Below are 12,289 nucleotides of genomic sequence, written 5' to 3'. Positions count from 1 at the left end.
TTTCCTCCAAAGAAACATTTTTTAGATTCATACTCCCATTAATGTATTCATCCTCTAAGAACACAGTATTTCTAATTTCAACAATTCTTGTGCTATGAGTGGGATAATAGAATCTAATCCCCTTTGATCTCTCAGGATATCTAATGAAATAATAACTTATAGTTCTAGGGTTTAATTTCTTTATTTGTGGGTTGAAAATTTTTGCTTTAGCAGGACAACCCTATACATATAAATAATTCAAATTATGTTTCCTACCAACCCACAACTCATAAAGAGTTATAGGCACAACCTTATTAGGAACCCTATTAAGAACATATACAACAGTTTTTAAAGTTTTACCCCACAAGATATCTGGCAAAGAAGAGTTACTCATCATGCTTTTCATCATGTCCAAAAAAGTACGATTTCGTAACTCAACTACACAATGTTGCTCAGGTGTACCGGGCATTGTGTAGTTAGCAACAATACCATTCTCAGCTAAAAATAAAGCAAAAGCACTTGGATTTTGACCCGACTCAGTGAATCTACGATAATATTCACCGCCTTTATCATATCTTACACTTTTAATCTGTCTGCCAAGTTGATTTTCAACTTCAACTTTATAGAATTTGAACATATCTAGTGCTTCTGATTTTTCACGAATAAGATACACATAAGTATACTTAGAAAAGTCATCAATAAAAGTAATAAAATATTTATGTCCAGAAACAGTTGGAACAGAAAAAGGACTACATATATATATATATATCAGTATGAATTATGTCTAATAATTCAGTAGTCCTAATAGCACCCTTTTTCTTTGTCTTTGTGTATTTTCCTCTAATGCAATTCACACAAGTACTAAAATCAGAAAAATCAAGTAAACTTAAAATTCCATCTTTAATAAGACGTTCCATCATTTCTTTTGATATGTGGCCCACGTGCTTGTGGCACAACATGGATGAATTTTCATTCACTCGCTTTTTATTTTTATTTACCAAGTCGTTTACATAAAAGGATAAAAGAGATTGTGCATAAGCGAAATCTAAATTCAATGAATAAATATTACCATATAAAGTACCAGAACCAATCATCCGAGAATTATGGAATACAGAGACTCCATTATTTTGAAATTTAAATTCATAACCATAGGAATCAAGTTGTGAAACAAAAATTAGGTTTCTACAGGAACATAAACTGTGTTTACTAAATCTAAAATGAAATCAGAGTCTAAAATTAGACGAAGGGTGCCAATAGCCTCAACGCCTACTTCTATTCGATTCCCGACCATAATGGTTCGTTCTCCTTTATTTAGTTTCCGACTTGTAAGGTATCCCTTCATGGAATTTGTTATGTGAATACTTGTACCAGTGTCAATCCACCAAGAATTTGGTGGAACGTCTACCAAAATGGATTCATAAGACACAAAGCATTGAGTGTTACCTTTCTTGTCTAGCCAATCTTTAAAACCTGGACAGTCTTTTCTTATGTGACCTTTCTTGCGATAGAAATGGCATCAAATCTCATTTTCTTCATTAGCCTTGTGAGTTTCATCATTTGCATTTTTCTTTTTCTTTCTTTTGCCTTTTCTTGAAAATCTTTTTGGTTAGGCCCAAGGTGGTAAGGTGAGTCATATCAGACTTTTCTGCTTTAAGCCTCTCTTCTTCTTGAACACACGTGGCAATTAACTCTCTCATCTTCCACTTATCTTTTTACGTATTATAATTGATCTTGAAAGGACCAAATTACGCAGGAAGAGAAGTCATAATGAAATGAACAAGAAAATCTTCAGAAATTTTCATGTCCATTCCCTTTAATTGAGAGGTCATGTCATTCATCTTTAAGATATGTTCACGAACACTACTCAAACCATCATATTTAATTGTTATCATTTCAATTATGAGAGTACTAGCAAGAGATTTGAAAATTCCAATGAATTGTTTTTCAATAGATTTCATATAGCCCACTGCACTTTCAGAAGTAGGGATTACTCCTTGAATTGTAGGCATAATTGAGCCTTTCATAATCATTAGACTTAAGCGATTAAAGCGTTCCCATTTTTCATATAAAGCTATGTGTTCCTTAGAACTTGTATCATTAGGCTTTGTAGGTGCTGGCTCTCTTAATGCATAGTTTAAATCCATAATTCTCAAAACAATTCCAATTTTTTTCTTTCATTTCTTAAAATTAATTCCACTCAAAACTTCAATACCAGACAAGTAATTATTAATTGCAGTAGGATTCAATATTGCAAACACATAATATCCATCACATAGCTTAATATAATCAACAAAATTACTTTTCACATGTCATGAATAAAAATAGCACCACAAGTTAAATATATCTAACTAAAAAACATAATTAGTTAGATACGAAATCAAGTTATCCTTCCGTTGAGCCGAATAACAATACATTTTAGCAATTTCATAAAAGTAAATGAGATGACTAATAAAAATAAATAAAATAAAATAATTATTAAGATCGTAACGAGTTTATCACCGTTGGGTAGAAAAACTCAATGTCTTATATTATTTTATTAACTAAAACACATGAGAAGTTTATCATCGTTGGGCAGAAAAATTCATTGTTATATTTATCATCGTTGGGTTGATCAACAATGTTTCAACTCATAAGGTGTGTAACAAAACATTATAAGTGTATTAGGCATTATCTTAATTATCACTTGTTCAACAATTTACAAAAAATTTTATTTTAATATCAATAGAATAAAAAATTGACTAAAAACAAAGATAAAATTGGACAAGTGTAAATCAAGGCTATGCACTAGTTACACAAAACATCATCATAAAATAAAATTCATACTTATATGTTTCATGCATTAGAATTGAGAATCATGCTCTGATATCAATTGATATAAAACTTTGCGGAACATAAACTAAAAGCCGTTAAGGATTCAATTTTATACATGAAAACTATATGAATTTCTACTATGCAAAATAAGTGTATACGTACTTTGATCCATAATAGTATGAAAACCTTTTTTGAAAAAAAGAAACCTTGAATAGAAGACCTTGATCTTCAAGTTCTTTATTTGTCTAAGATCTTCAAACCACTTCTCTCTTTCTAGGCGATGGGAACCTTCTTGTGATGACAACTTGAGTTTTGTGATGAAGAGTGTGATTTGGAACCTTACACTATTTATACTAATAATCTTCCCATCAAAGAATCCATTCATTCAAAGAACCTTATTAGATAGATTAATGTATCTTTTACATTCATAACAGATACATAATGCATCTCTAAGATTCATTCATAATAAATCTATCACATTCAATATCACATTCAATGCATTAACACTATCTCCATTAGTCTTCTATATATTATGTATATATAGGTGCATTTATCAATGATTAGTCACCATCTGATTGATGTACATGTATCTTACTTAATAAGATGAATCTAGTATAATCATGTATAAGTCATATTTAGGAAAAATTCTTATAATTAGTTCTGTGTTAATAGTCTTGTTGTATTCATTTGTATATACTATATTATATAATATATATAGTATAGATTTACAATCGATAAGAGGAAATATGATTATGAACTTGTACTTTCAATAAGACTCAAAAGTGAGTTGATCATCTTAAAAGTGTCATTGCATAAGCTTAGAAGTTGAACTTTGGATGGTGTACAAAAGACTAACCATTCTTCTCCAAAGAGGTCTAACCAAGGTGATAGTCAAGATGAACACTGAACAAGTAGTCAAGCTGTTGGAAGATAAGAACCAATTGACGATTGTAGACTAATCCTCCAAAGGCTGTAATTGTACAATCTAACATGTCTTACAGAAAGGAAACATCTATGCAGATGATATGGTTAAACTAGGTGCGGAGCAATTGAACGAGCTTCTAGTGCTAAATGAGCCCCTAGTAGAGCTTTGGAGTCTCTTGGTTGCCGACATTGTACGAATGTTTAGAGAAAGGGCGTAACCTTGTTGTTGTTGTTTTCTTTCTCATAGGAGTGTACAAAAAAATCAGTCGAACTGGTAAACCGAGTCTAAACCATCGGTTTGGTCTGGTTTTGTTAGTTTTGTTAGTTTCGATTCTAGTTTCGGCGTTGGTTCTAGTTCTAAAAATGGTGAAATTGTTCAAATCGGTCAAATTCCCGGTTCCAAGACTTTAGTTATGGTTTCCAATTGAACCAGATTGTTACATATTTATTTATAAAAATATAAAAAGTCTCATATAAGATTTGAACACTAACCTTCATTGTGAAATTAATAAATTCTAACCAACTTAACCATAAGATGACACCAAACAAAATTTTGGCTGGAATTAATGAAGAAATATGGAGAATTATGAAAAATAATAATACACCGTCAATTACAATAATCCGAGTAATTTTTGCATGAAAATAATCTGCTTGAAGGCTTTTTAAGAAAATAAACAATTTTGAATATGGAGACAAACATTATAATAAGCCTTCAAAAATTCAACCACACCCTCCAATTGGAATTAGCAACCGACGAAAATCCACTTTCTTTATCGAAAAAAAAATTTAAAAAAAAAAAAAATCTATTACAAGGAAGAGATGATTAAGGGAAAAACAAAATTTGAGACCTCTAAATCAGGAGCTTTAGAAAAACTTTAGAGGTGGGTCTCATTTTATGATTTGATGTTTTGATTTGTGATGTTGTAATTTTTTTTTTAAAATGTATTGCCACATTACTAGAGTTGGCATTAGAGCTCCAACTCTAATGCTCTCTATCATCACTCTTATGCTGTGTTTGGTTAAGGGATTTGAGGACAGATTTGAAAAGAGAAATGGAAAAGGTAGGTAAAATGTGTATAAAACATACCTATATTTCACCTAATTTCACACACCTTTTCTCTTTCCCTTTCCAAATCCCTCCCCAAATCCCTCAACCAAACACAGCATTAAGGAAATCATGATTGAATTAATTAATGAAGGGAAACTCATAATAGGGCTATATTTTATTTTATTTTGAAGACTAGATAATTTTTAAGAGAATCTTATACAAATATATCAATATTTCATTGCAGACACAAAAGTTACTGTAAAAAGATAAGGTAAAAAAATAAAATAAAATTCAAGAGATTCTCAAGGACAAAATTTTGCATGTGAGCACATGATCCCAATCAATCGGTTCCACCATAATCGCTTTGATTAGAAACAAACTCCCAATGATGAAAAGAATTTACTTTGCAACAACTTGTGAATCAACAATCACACCCATTCCAAGTATTAATCAGATTATTTATTCAAAACTTAGATTAAATTTTTCAACAATACTAGAAACCCCAAGTGACTGGGCACCCCAGCACCCTAGTGTCACATGGCACATTGCCAGTGGCTGGAGTCTAAAAAAAAAAATTTCCAGCCAATCAGGGGCGACCCCCAGTGACCTCCACTGGGGTCTTAGCCATTTTTCTAAATTTTTTTACTATCTATTAATCCGAATAATCAATCATGGTGGTCCACTAATTATAGGTTGATATATATATATATATATATATATATATATTAATAACTCGATATTCAGCTAAAAGAATCGAATATATTTGTGAATGTCTATGTACTTTGCTTCACATACACAACGACAATTACTGAATTTTGTTTGAGTGACTTTAAAACATTTATTAATAAAAATATAATTTATAGAAAAGAGTACAATTAGTTCAAATTCTATTAACTAATGGCTTAAAAATACTCGCTAACATAATTTTTAATTAATTTATAATTATAGATTCAATTAATTGTCATTTAAAAAGTTAATTAGGTATAATATTATATATAATTTTATTTCTCAGACCATTTTCTTATTATAGACACAAGTGAGTGGGTTGAGATAATCTCTACTCCTCCCTCCATTCCAAAATAATAACCTCCCCATAATTTCTTTTGGGAAATTTAATTTTTTTGTAGTGCAATTATTATACTTTAAAAATATTAGTTTTTAAAATTACCATTTGATAGTATATTGTTTTGAGAATATTAATTGTCATAATTACACTTTTTGTATTGTTAATGAATTTAAAAGAAGGCAAAATAAAAAATTTATAGTATTTGAGTCCTTAATTTTTGTTAATAGACTAATATTTTAGAACAATAAAAAATAGAATAAGATATTAATGTTTTAAGACAGAGTGAGTATTATATATTCAATAGTTATAAAATAGTTATGTGAATTTTGGACATGGGGTTGGCACAGCAATAACCCCTTCATCGGTGAATTTATCATTATCACAAATTGAAAGAAAAAAAGAAAGTGATCAGACTTAGACCTCGTTTGGGAATCCTCTTTTTTAGTTAAAAAGTCAAAAAGTTTTTAAATTAGCTAAAAAGTCAACAACTCATACCAAAAAGTTAGATTCTCTTTTCTCTCTACTTTTTGCACATCTTTTCGAAAAAAGTCAAAAAGTCATCTCAAACATACTAGTTTCTTTTACCTCATATTTTAGCCAAATAACCAAAAAGTTACTAAATTAACCTGTTCCCAAACGAGGCCTTAGCCTCCGTTTGGCAAGTTGGTTTATGGATTTTTTTGGTTATTTTAGTCATAAAAGACAAAATATGCTATTTTAGCCATAATAAACAAAACATCACATCCAACCCATAATCATTATACTCTTCTCTCACAAAAAAAAAGTCAAAAAATTCAAAAAGTCCTTTCCAAACTAAGCTTTTTAACCCAGATTAAAATAGTCAAAAAAACCAAAAAGTCAAAAAGTCAACCCACTTCCCAAACGAAGCCTTAGTCAGATAATTATTTTACAATCATTGAATGATGTATTTCATTACAATTATGTAACAAAAATAAAGATTATCTAACTAGTAAATGAGAAATGTTAGGAATCATGAAATTCTTTTCATGAAAATAATCATGAAAATTTGTGACCCTTAGATTACCTTAATTAGTATGTGGTGTTTTATTCTAAGTGTAATCCAAAGGTCACAAGCCTTTCATGATCATTTTCATGAAAGACTTTTCATAACACCTAGCATTGTTGATAGTAAATATATGATGGAGATTAAACTATATGTTACTCGTCATATGAACAACAAATTTGATGTACACAATTTTTAAATTCTAGAAGTTTTTTTTTTAATGAAATTGTAACATTTTTTTTTCAAAAAAAATATTAAATATCTCAAATAAATAATTAAAAATACAGCAATGATTCAGCCCACTAAAAATATCACTACTAATAGCACTAATGCATTAAAAAAGTAAAAAAAAAAATACAATTCCAAGATTAAAACATCACATCATTAATAGCGAGACCCACTACCAACTAATTAGTGGGAGCACTAAGCATTTTTCTTAAAAATATTACACGAGGTGCATATGATACTCACATTGATTTACGTGAATGTGAGTATTATATAAAATATTTTCAAACTTTTTGAAAAATCTTTAGCACTTTTGTTACTATTTTCCTAGAATACGTATGGGGGACCCTATTTCTTTTTTCTTTTTTTTTGAACAGAGGGGGCCCTTAAATTGCATATATATGAAGTTTTGTTTTTGGAGAAGTCCGATCAAAACATCGAACCTAACCTTAGACCCTGCATTGCACCTTCTCTACGACTGTCTCTCTCTCTTCCCCCTCCATCTTCTCTCTGTTCATATTCACATTAATACTTTCTCTATCTCACTGTTCACAACTCCATCATCAGAGAGAGAAAATTCAAAAAACTAACATGGGTTTCTCAAAAGAAGGCAAAGCAAGACGAGTTCTGAGACTCATAAAGACACTCTTGTTCTTGATCACCATGTTAATCTCTCTCCTCTTGTTCTCTCCACCAGTCCTCCTCTCCATCGCCGACTCTCTCCTCCCTTTCGCTCTCTTGTCTGCCTCTCTTTCCCCTTCTTCTCTCTCTCTACACTCTCTCTCCTCTCACCTAACCCACTACCACTTTCGCCACTCTCTCATCGACATCCCTCTAATCTCCCTCATTCGATCAGCTATCATATTATGTAAGTCTCACACAACCAGTTTTTTTTTTTTTTTTAAATGTAAATTATGCTTCATATTTTTATACTTTACATCAAATTTTATTTGGTATTTTATTTTTTTATTGTAATGTAACACTACCGTTAGTTTTGATTTTAAATTTTTTAACAAAAATTGTCAGGACATGAAGCATTTTTTCTATGAAAAAATTAAAATATTTTCTCTTTGAATTTGATTAATGAGTACTTTAAGAACATTGATTATAATATTTAAATTAATTATATATTATTTGTTGCACGCGCTCTTATATATGCATCATTTATAACCATTTATAATCTTTGTATTTTTTAAACTCTCCACCATTGAACCTTTTATTGTTTGATTTAGAAAATTATTTAACTCACACAAGTCATTTTTTGATATGAAAATTTTGAATTTTTTTTCTTTTTTTCTTTTTTTTTCTCTCTCTTTTACGATAGGTTTAGCTCTTGTTTCCAAACTTTCCTTTAGTAACGAAAAATATGAAAGAAATTGAAAAGAAGAGAATTACATTTTTAACTTAAAATAACATCGATACTTTTTATTAGACAATTTAACATGAAATAAATAAGAGAATCGCATGATCGCATTGTAACTTGACTGAAAGTACAAGAGATTGACGGTAATATACATATATGTTAATGTTGTTGCAGGTGTTTATAGTTTTTGCGACGGACCAAGTCTCTCAAGAGGACCTTATTTGGGTGTTGCAACTGTGTGTTCTGTGCCTTCATTGGTATTTGTATCGATCAAAGCTTCATTGTTTGGGTTCGACGATTCGGGTGTCGATCGAGGAAGGTATGGTCGAGCCATGGAAGTGGGTTTGTTTTTGAGTTCGATGGTTTTGGGAATGGGTCATGTAGCTGTGGCTTATAGAACCAGTTGCAGAGAGAGAAGGAAGCTTCTGGTGTACAAAATTGACATTGAAGCTGTAAGTCCAAATCTCTCTTTCTCTTTGGCAATTCATCAAATGTGTATGGGGCATACTTGTCAATTCACCTAAAAAAAAATTGTACTGCAAATTTGGATTCTATATTTGTATGTATAATTTGGGAAAGAGAAAAGGTAGTTTTAAAATAATTGCACTCGAGGTAGAATATTGATTTTACTTGTACCTTATACACAAGAGACTTGCAGTGCTATCACAGTGAGATTATTTTTCATTGTCCAACTGGAATTTAATTTATCCTATAATTTAAAATGTGTATTGTTAATGTATATGCTTAAAGCACATGTTAAGAAAAATTTAAAAAATTAATATATTTTATTATACATATTTTTATGCCGAATATATAGATGCGAGTTGATTTTTTGAATTTTTAACTTTTTGACTATTTTAGTTTGGAGTTAAAAAGTTTCACGAAATTTTTTGATTTTTTTGACTTTTATGAGAGAAAAAATAAAATAATTATGGTTTGAATGTGATATTTTGTCTTATTGACTTTTTAACTTATTTTGTCTTTTTGTAACTAAAATAGCCAGAAAATCCTATGCCAAACATAGCCATAATCTTTTTAAATTTCTTAACATGTATTTTAAAGATATATATTAACAAAATTTATTTAAAATAGGATAAATTACACTAATGATTTTTGAGTTTGGAAAGAAATGATAAATTCTATAAATTGAATATAATTAGATTGATCTCCGTTTTGAAACGGTTAGAAATAATATTGATAATACGTAGAGGTGAAGTAATTAAAAGTAAAATAAAAGTATATTTTAGAATGAATGATATAGCAACAATATTTTTACATTTATATAATTAATGAATAATTAAGGTAAATGAGGCTAAGCATTAAGGAAGTGTAGTGTACTTTTTTTCAAACCTAAGAGCATCTCCAACCCTAAATTAAAGTTTTCATCAAATCTGAGTAGAAAAATAATTTTTTCCTCAATCTGATACCCGAGTACTCCAACGGTTGATTTTCATCAAATTTTCATCAAATCTGTGCCGGGATAACAGGTTGGTCGACCGGCCGGTCGACCACAAATTTTTTTTTTTTTTTTTTTTTTTTGAACCTTTTAGTGGTCGACCGACCGGTAAGGCAAAAAAAATTTTTTTTTTTTTTTCAACTGTTTGACCCTTTTTTTGGAACTGTTTGAACCTTTTTGTGGTCGACCGGTTGGTCAACTGGCTGGTCGACTGATTGGTCTCTCCCAACGATCATGCACAGTGTTTTGATGAAATGAGGAGCCTGTCCTCATTTTGGTGAAACGTTTGGTGAAATCTCGATTTGATATCAATTTGGTGAAACTATTGGAGCATGAAAAAATACTTTTTTCACCAAATTTTAAATTTGATGCCAGATTTGATTCAGGATTGGAGATGGTCTAATGTAATTTATATCAGTGTTGATAATATAGATTTGATATCTATGGCCCCGTCTGGAATACTTGTTTGGGCTATTTTAATTATATGAGACGAAATAAATTATTTTAGTTATATAAGGTAAAATGTCACATTCAAATCGTAATCATTTTATTTTTCTCTTACAAAAGTAAAAAAAAAAAATCAAAAAATCAATCTCAAACCAGACTTTTTAACCCAAACCAAAATAATTAAAAAAACAAAAAATTAAAAAATCAACTCACATCCCAAACTAACTCTGTGCCATCTTGGGAACCAAAATAAAAAGCCACGTTTTTGTCGAAAGGTCCAAAAATGCAAGTGGCAAAAATGCAACAAAATTGGTTTGGGAAGTTATAAAAATACAAGTGTGAAATTATAAATTGAGGCTTATGACAAAAAAAAAAATTTGTTATGTTGAATAAGGGTATTTTGATCATTTTAATTTGATTTGACACCATAAACAAATATTAAACTAAAAAGTCAAAAGCTAGATTTTTATCAACTTTTCAAATCACTTTTCAAAAAATTAAAAAATTTAATAAAAAATCAAAAATTAACTTTTTACCAACTTTACAAAACACTCATTGTTGGTGGATGTTTGACAAATCTTACTTTGAGATGGGAAAATTTGGATCCTACTCAAGTTGCCTCAGCCTGACCACATTGCCCACGATGTTTATTGTTTCACAAGTTGACTTTTGCCTTGAGATTGACTTAATCCAATTCGTTTTTCTTTTTCTTCTAAAAGATGGTTTTAAAAAAAAAATTATGGACCAAAAAAAAATTATTTGATAATTTTAAAGCATTAATTAAATATATTTATATCTTCGTGTAAAAGAAAAAAAATAAGACTAATATTCTCTTTCACTTAGTTGGACAAAGTATGTTAGATAAGTCCATTTATATCATAATATAATTTTTATTAATTCAATAAGTATCATATCAAAGTAGTGAGTTGATATAATTTACAAATCATGAACAGATTAAGCTTTCAAGTAATTAATCATTATTGAGAAAACAGCTAAAAATATTTATTGTTTTACATGTGTGTATAGAAATACACAACATTTATTTCACAAGTTGACTTTTAACTTGAGAATGACTGAATCTAATTCTTTTTCTTTTTCTTCTAGAAGATGGTTCAAAAAAAATTATGGATCAAAGAAAATTATTTGATAATTTTAAAACATTACTTAAATATATTAATGTCTTCGTGTAAAAGAGAAAAATAAGACTAATACCTAATTGGACAAAGTATGTCAAATAATTCCATTCATATCATAATATAATGTTTATTAATTCAATAAGTATTATATCAACGTAGTGAATTGGTATCATTTACAAGTCATGAGCAAATTAAGCTTTCGAATAATTAATCATTATTGAGAAAATAGCTAAAAATATTTATTGTTTTACATGTGTGTATGGAAATTCATAATCTTGATTCAATGTTTGACACTTGCGCAGGTGTCCGCATGCAAAAATGGGTTTACAAGGTACCAAAAAAATTCTCCAAGAAAACAGAGTGAAGTGAGAAAGTGAAAGCACAGTAACTAATCCAATCTGGGATTTCAAATCCTTTTGGCTAATCACAATTTTCCAGAGCCATGTTTCAGGTAATTCGTTTTCCAAGCAATCATTTTATATTTTACAGTAGAAGTGCAAAGTTTAATTTTTTTTTTTAATAATAATAGTAATTATTACTATTCTTATTATTATTATTATTATTTTGGATATGTACAAGATAATGCTTTGTCTGTTTGTGAAGTAAGTTCCATCATCAAGCATGTAGTAGCATGCAGTGTGATGAAACTGAAACTACCACCAGAGTGATGATATATATATATATATATATGACTCATAGATTGTTTTTTTATTTATATATAATACCATGTTCATTCACATCTTGTAACTAACCCTAGCTTTTAAAATGGTTCTGTTTTTTTTTTTTTTTGGTCTGACAGGTTTTATCCGA

General features: G+C 29.5%; 1 pseudogene across 1 annotated transcript; it reads left to right on the top strand.

The window, feature by feature from the left end:
* Window positions 1-7,504: 7,504 nt before the first annotated feature.
* LOC114303298 (uncharacterized) lies at window positions 7,505-11,863 on the top strand (annotated as a pseudogene). The gene is made up of 3 exons (XR_014333924.1): window positions 7,505-7,945; window positions 8,615-8,892; window positions 11,782-11,863. The product of XR_014333924.1 is annotated as an uncharacterized LOC114303298 (transcript).
* Window positions 11,864-12,289: the final 426 nt, after the last annotated feature.

Source organism: Camellia sinensis, chromosome 1 (assembly GCF_055761805.1).
Source record: "Camellia sinensis isolate YWXY chromosome 1, ASM5576180v1, whole genome shotgun sequence".
Classification (NCBI taxonomy): domain Eukaryota; kingdom Viridiplantae; phylum Streptophyta; class Magnoliopsida; order Ericales; family Theaceae; genus Camellia; species Camellia sinensis.
This window is presented reverse-complemented; position numbering and strand designations above follow the sequence as displayed.